This window comes from Trachypithecus francoisi, unplaced genomic scaffold (genome assembly GCF_009764315.1).
Source record: "Trachypithecus francoisi isolate TF-2019V2 unplaced genomic scaffold, Tfra_2.0 Lachesis_group0, whole genome shotgun sequence".
NCBI lineage: Eukaryota > Metazoa > Chordata > Mammalia > Primates > Cercopithecidae > Trachypithecus > Trachypithecus francoisi.
Window position 1 is genome coordinate 114,984,109 of NW_022681453.1, and position 7,226 is coordinate 114,991,334.

Here is a 7,226-nt window from a genome sequence, read left to right on the forward strand (position 1 = left end):
TCTTTTTAAGAGACAAGGTCTTGCTCTGTTGCCCACGCTGGAGTAGCTGTGGCAAGATCATAACTCACTGTAGCCTTTAACTCCTAGGCTTAACCACTACTGCTGCCTCAATTTCCCGAGTAGCTCTGACTGCAGGCACACACCACCACACCCAACTAATTAATTTAATTTAATTTTTTTTTTTTTGAAATAAGGGGTCTTGCTATGTTGCCCAGGCTGGTCTCAAACTTCTGGGCTCAAGTGATTCTCCTGTCTCAGACTCCTAAAGTGCTGGGATGACAGGCGTGATCCCCTGTGCCTGGCCTGTCCTCTCTTATTGATGATTATGGTTTAAAAACACTGATTCTTAAGTTCTCATTAGTAGCCAAAATAATATGTTTAAAAAGATACTTTATTCTAATATTTATTTATTTATTTATTTATTTATTTATTTATTTTTTTATTATACTTTAAGTTCTAGGGTACATGTGCATGACGTTTATATCATGTATAACTCCCCAATGCAATCCCTCCCTCCTCCCCCCTCCCCATGATAGGCCCCAGTGTGTGATGTTCCCCTTCCCGAGTCCAAGTGATCTCATTGTTCAGTTCCCACCTATGAGTGAGAACATGCGGTGTTTGGTTTTCTCTTTCTTCTAATATTTTATAAATTTCCTTTTATAGTGTATATTAAATAATTATGATCTGGTACTATTTAAGAGCCTCATATGTTCACTATTCCCTGAAAAAGTGAATAAAGTTTCTAGGTCTACTTATGAAGTTTATGGAAACATTTAACTTGAATTATGTGGCTAGGAACACAAGTAGAAGTGTATTGTTAAAAGATAATTTAAAAATAAAATTACAGTACGTACAAATATAAAATGGACATATGCCCAAGACTTTTACTCATTAATTAATGAGATAACCAGTAAGATGTTACAATTAATTCGGATGTATTTAAAGATATATGTGAGCAATAAGGAAAGCTGAAATGAATGTACAAATACATGCAAAACTGCTGTGTCCACAAGGCAATAAAGAATTGCATTCCTCAGGACTCAGTCCATTTGCATTTCTACAGAGGAGTAATTTGCATTATTATCAGTTTTCTACTATTTACAGGGTTATAAAATCGCTCAAAGACAATGGAAGGCAGAGGTAAGCAATAAAGACGTACTAGACAGTACATCCAGCAGAGCTTTTGCACTTCTCAAAGCATTTCCCATTTTTTCCTGATGGTATTAATGCTGTTCACATTGCTGTCTTTCTACAAGCTTGTTCTTTAAGCAAAAGCCGGAAGTTTTTTCTATTACTTTTTATGAGTAAATATCTGAGAAAATTAATTTAGTTAGATCCCAAGTAATAATTTAGGCCACCTATTAAAAACTATGATTCCCAGGTGAATAGAATATGCTTTCTGTCATCTGAGACCATTTCTCTTATTTCAAGCAACAATGTCTGGCATGATATGTGCTATAAGTAATTTATAAAGTATTGAGTGAGTGTGGCAGAAATTGTGGCTTGAGAGGATTAGAGAGGGTGACTTTTAGTGATGTTAAGCATTTTACATCATTGCACATGAACAAAGACCTTTTCGTATCATTCACATCTGATTCTCCTCATGCCTAACAGTTGGAACTGAAGAGAAACTTTCCTCTCCGTGAGAGAAAACTGATGAGTGTGCTGTGCTTCATCTTATTCATATGCATGACCTTTTCCTTTGTTTTGAGACAAGGTCTCATTTTGTCATCCAGGGTGGAGTGCAATGGCATGATCATGGCTCATTGCAGCTTTGACCTCCCAGGCTCAATTGATCTTCGTGCCTCAGCCTTCAGAGTAGCTGGGACTACAGGCATGTGCCATCATGCCTGGCCAATTTTTGTATTTTTTTGTAGAGATGGGATTTTGCCATGTTGCCCAGTCTGGTCTCGAACTCCTGGGTTCAAGCCATCTGCCCACCTAGCCCTCCCAAAGTGCTGGGATTACAGGTACGAGCTACTGTGCCTGGCCCATATATATGAACTTCTAACAAAAAAATTGAAGAGACCCTAAGTGGAGAATATACTAATTCAAAATATCATGGTCTGGAGATGTAGAAAAAAAACTATAATTGAAAAATGAATAAAAAAATTTTAAATTTTAGGGGTAGGAGATGGAAAGCCCAATTTGAAGAAAGCAGTGTGCAAACCTGGGGTCAGACAAGTACAGGAGAATATGTTGAGTGTATCCTGAGTTAGTTTAGTAAAATTAAAGAGTTATTTAAAATAGATTTTAGGATGTTACTGTAATTATTGATTTCATAAGAATATATTATATTTTTCTTGCTCTACGGAGTTTTACCTTGCATGTTAATATCAAAATTTATTACAGCAAACTTTGTTCATAACCTTTTATTGAAACAAGGTTTGAAAGTTTCTTTGTTCATTTTCCTGGGCTCAAGGACTTACAAGGTAGGACATATAATAAGTGAATCCTGTCCTACTCATCACTAGTGGCAGATGTTTCCCCAAAATATGTTATTAGTAATAATAATAATTATAATTTAAAAAAATTTCTGCTCTATTAAGTGTGCTTCTGAGGAACACTCTTTTATTTTAAAGCATAAAGCATTGTCCTATTCAGCAGAAGCCAAATCTAATACAGGCTGGTAAAATGTCCTGTATACAGTTGTTTGGGATCTCTTTGTGTGGTATGTGGTAAATCACCAAAATGGAATAAAGATAGCTCAGAAATTAATATTGGCTTTTGCTAAACTAGTGACAAACTTTAAAAATGATGAATTAAATGTGCTAATTAATTGGTACTCTTGCATTTTAAAAATTATGCAGTGATAATTTATTGATTATTGGCTGACCATTATATAGAGATTAGGTCTTATTTCTCATCCTGCTATTTCCTACCTTTGCAACTTTCTTCTTGATGAGAAAGGGGCATCACTCCTAAATAACATTTTTTTAAAAACATTGCATATTCAAATTTAAGGAATAGAGTACAAGATTAAAATGTAAAATTTTTGTAATCAGAGCTTTATTGGAAAGTTTAGTGTGTATAGGCATTGTAGATGTGGCTGTAGAATTTATGGACTCAGTTAAAAATTGTCACCTGATAAAAATGAAGTTAACAATCCATTCAAATGATGAGATTTGCATCTACAGATATATTACCACCTAAAAGCTGAGATTGCATATATTGCTGATGGACTCCTAGAAATGAATCAGGCATCTTTTAAATCTCAGTAAAATGATTATGTTTTCTTCCAGATACTATCTAAAATATCACCAATATAAGATTCCTCATCAATCACTTCTCAACCTTTTGACTAAGATCAAGTGTAGTATCTATCTTTATCAGTTTAATATCCGAGATTGCCTTTATCTGAGGACAATATATTTAATGGATTTTTGGAACAAAGAGAAGGAATAGGAGCTTGTTCTGTCCACTCCATGCACTGACCTGGTATTGCAGGACCTCCAGAAACACTGCCCCCTCCCCTCCCACACACATAAATTCTCACCAATCTTGAGGGAATGTTAAAATAAGATATGCTTTGATTGGCTGATAATAAGGCGTATTAGAAATGAAAGAACTGTAAAGAAGTAATTTATCTTCAAATTGGGAAGCCACTTCTAGCTAGTGGATCTAAGTGTTTGGCAACATATTCTGTAGCATAAAACTAACTTAATACTTGATTTTAGACTCAGGAGACATGCATTGGGTTCCATGTTGCCTCTTGTTAATCATCTACTTTTGGAAACATTGCTGAACTCCATTCTCTTTCCTCATCTTTGAAATTAGGTTAATCACATCACAGGATAGTTGTGAGTAATAAATAAAATCATCTATTCTCATGCCTGACACACAATAAGTGCTTAATAAGTATTTATTGACATTGCCTCTTGCTAGAATCTGGTTGGAATGATACATGAAACAACTTTGTTCCTTTGCCATGATACTTTAATACGCATTCTTATCTGTGTCACCACAGTAGAGGAGTGCCACTTCCTATCACAGGGGGACCGATACTTGTGTCAGCAGTTGCTGAATAACACTAGAAAGTCTAGGTGAAATAGTAAAAAATACAGAGATGAATAGTTTAAGAAAAGCCTCTTAACTGATTCTGGTATAATTCCCTTTAATTAAATAATTGGCTTAACATAATTATGATCTTTTCTGAAGTATTTTGATGACAAGAAGGTGGCCTGTGAATGAAATGTACAATTTTTTGACTCCAGAATTATTAAAGTATAAATTGCTAAACTATAATTGTGGATTATAAATTGATCACTGATCATCTTCAGATGAGTGATTAAATATTCAAACCTGTAGATCTGAACACCCACAGCATCAAGGTGAAGTTGCCAGGGAACTGATGATTCTCTCACACTTCTTTATCTACATTTCTGTCCAGAAATGGACTGTCCTCTTCCCTCAGAAATCCTAGCTGTACAATCAAGCAGCCATTTCAAGCCAGAGACAGTCTTGGACACACTACACAGGTCTGACGACTAAGTGACAGCCCATCAGTGGAACGAGATGCCTTTTCTTGAAGGCTACTTACTGGTTTCAAGCAAAAAAAGGGAAAAGTTCAATGAGAGAAAACAAACTTCTAACTATGTTGTTCTTTTTGGACACATTGTATATGCTGAAAAGTTAATGCTGTTTTTAAAGTTAATTCATGATAATTGAACCGAAGTGCTCTGAAAGTGCTGTTAGAGTCTATTTATGAACCCAGTGCCCTCTTTGTCAATTCAGTAAAAGCACCATTCAGTAAAAGAAAGGAGAGAGAGATGGCTGCATGGTGTGCACTTAGCCATATGTGCGTCCTTTCTCTGTAAAGTATCTCTTTTTCTAAGTGCTTTTTTTTTTCTTTTCTTTTAATCTGTCTACCTCATTGAGTCAGCGGGGCTGCTAGTCCCATTATCACTCCACCTTGAGGACTGGGAAGGGCTGATAAATGTATTTTGCTCGTGATTCACCACAAATCACTTTTGTTGCTCTGAGGTGTAGGTCACTGTTGCAGTTATAGGTCAGCAAGAGGAGAGCACGTGGGACAAGTGAATTAAATAAATAAACTACTGTTTGATGATCACATTGACAAATATTTTTAAACAAATATAATGGACAGTCTTTGTTAGCACATGGAGTATATTAATCGTTTCCATGAGTGCTGTTGGGAGTGAGTCTTTCATATGAAGAATCAGCAATTCCATTTTATAATGGCAAAAAGTTGGTAACACCTTTATCTTCAACAATAGCAGGTTAATTGAATTGAATTATGCTTTATTAAAATGATAAAATACTAAGACACTTAAATGATGATGTAAAATATTATTTAATTACATGGAGTATGGTCTCTGATAAATTAAGTGGAAAAGGAGAGTACAAGATCATATTATATATTTTGTTTTAAAAAAGTATTTCTCTATGTGGAAGGATTACCAGGATATGCATATGATATTAACAGTAATTTTTTGGTAATGAGATTTAAAATTTTTCTTATTAGTTCTCTCTCTTTTTTTTTTTTTACTAAACATGAACTATAAGATACTGTAATAAAGTTATAAGAAAGTTGTTAAATAATTTTTTAAAAAGAGTATGTGCATGTCAAAGAAATCATGCTTGTGAACAAAAAGAAATTAGAAAGTATAAAAGGCTATTGCAGTATTTCTAATTAATTACCCAGCTATACTACATTGTTCCAAAGAATTGAACCTTTCGGAATCCTCTGAAAGTAAAACCATATTAAAGAAAGAAACGTAGAGTAACCATGAGCATGTAGTTTGAAAAAGACACAGAAATCTCAGCTATGTGTAATTCTTTAACAAAATAATTGAATCCATGATGGCCTCTCATTCTGAAAATGAAATAAGGCAGTATTTATTTGAAGCTAATGAATGAGAGTGTATTATTGTATGCAAAACTGTGCTTTAAAATGTTTGTAATATAAAATGTTTATAATATAAAATATTTCATGTACTAACAGAAAATCACAGAAACAAATACAACATTAGCTTGTGGGGGGAGTTTGAAAGTTCCAGATGCTAAAATTGGCTGAGGCTCTTCGCAGCACCATCCAAATAAAAGTGGATAGGCTGAGGGGTTTACACTGGTGATAATGGAAGGAACATGGAGTCAGAATGGCTTTCTATATACCTATTGGCTTGTGTGACCTCTTTGGGCCTTGGTTTTTTAATCTTCAAATGAGAGAAAATAATACATACCTATTAAAGTTGTTAAATAAAAAGCATATTTAAAGTGCCTAGGAAAATGCTTGCCAAATAGCAGTGATTCAATGAATATTAGCTCTGTACTTGAATTTGGAGTCTCCCTTGGTGACTCAAATTTAATTACTAAAAATGCTAATGGCTTCAAAAGTAGACATTTAAGAGAGTGAATTCACAGCGGGGAGAAAAACTTGAGCAGTTATTCTTTCACAGAACTCTATGAACAGGTCTTGGGATATTTTATTCAATTTAAAACCAAAGGGCTATGGAACAGTGAATTTTCAAATTTCTATCATTTGTTTGGGTTCATATTTGACTTTGATAAGTTCACCAATATGGATTCTTTTAGCTACAGAACAAGTTGGATTTTCATCATAGAAACTTCATATTCAGTAGATTAACTTGATTGGCAGCCATTCTAAGGGAGAGATTCAGAAACAGAATAACAAGTCTGTGGCAATTTAAGACTGAACTACTGAATGAGGAAATTAGGATGGAATTTCGTCATGATGACATCTATTAGACTTCCATGATCATTATCTCAAGAAAAAAAAAATCATGGCTCTATTCAAGAGAATAATTGTTGTAGAGGAAAGGAAGTGCTATTCTGAGGTGTTGTACAAAATAGTACTCTCTCTGAAATGTAATTTGCCTTTAAACTATTCAGAAGAGTCTGAATGGTGATTGTTGCCTGAGTTTTTATCCAAAAGTTCAGTGATGGAGCAGCATCTGGGCCTAGCCCCATCTCTAGTGGCACATCCTGAGTGACTAAGACATAGATGCGAAAGCCTTATCTGGGGTTTCAGGGATCCAGTGGTTCCATTCAGCTTACAAAAGCAGAATCCTATTGGTTTCCAGTCTTCTTTGAGTCTGTTTTGTTTTTAAATCATTGCAGCCTGCCGGGCACGGTGGCTCACACCTGTAATCCTAGCACTTTGGGAGGCCGAGGTGGGAGAATCACCTGTCAGGAGTTCAAGAGCAGCCTGGGCAACATGACAAAACCCCATCTCTACTAAAAAT

The 7,226-nt window shown here is 35.0% G+C and overlaps 1 non-coding gene across 1 annotated transcript; it reads left to right on the plus strand.

Moving 5' to 3' along the window:
- The first annotated feature begins 3,281 nt into the window (after positions 1-3,281).
- On the plus strand, positions 3,282-3,472 carry LOC117084762. Its single transcript, XR_004437658.1, has one exon. It is a non-coding gene; the product is annotated as a U2 spliceosomal RNA (small nuclear RNA).
- The last annotated feature ends 3,754 nt before the right edge of the window (positions 3,473-7,226 follow it).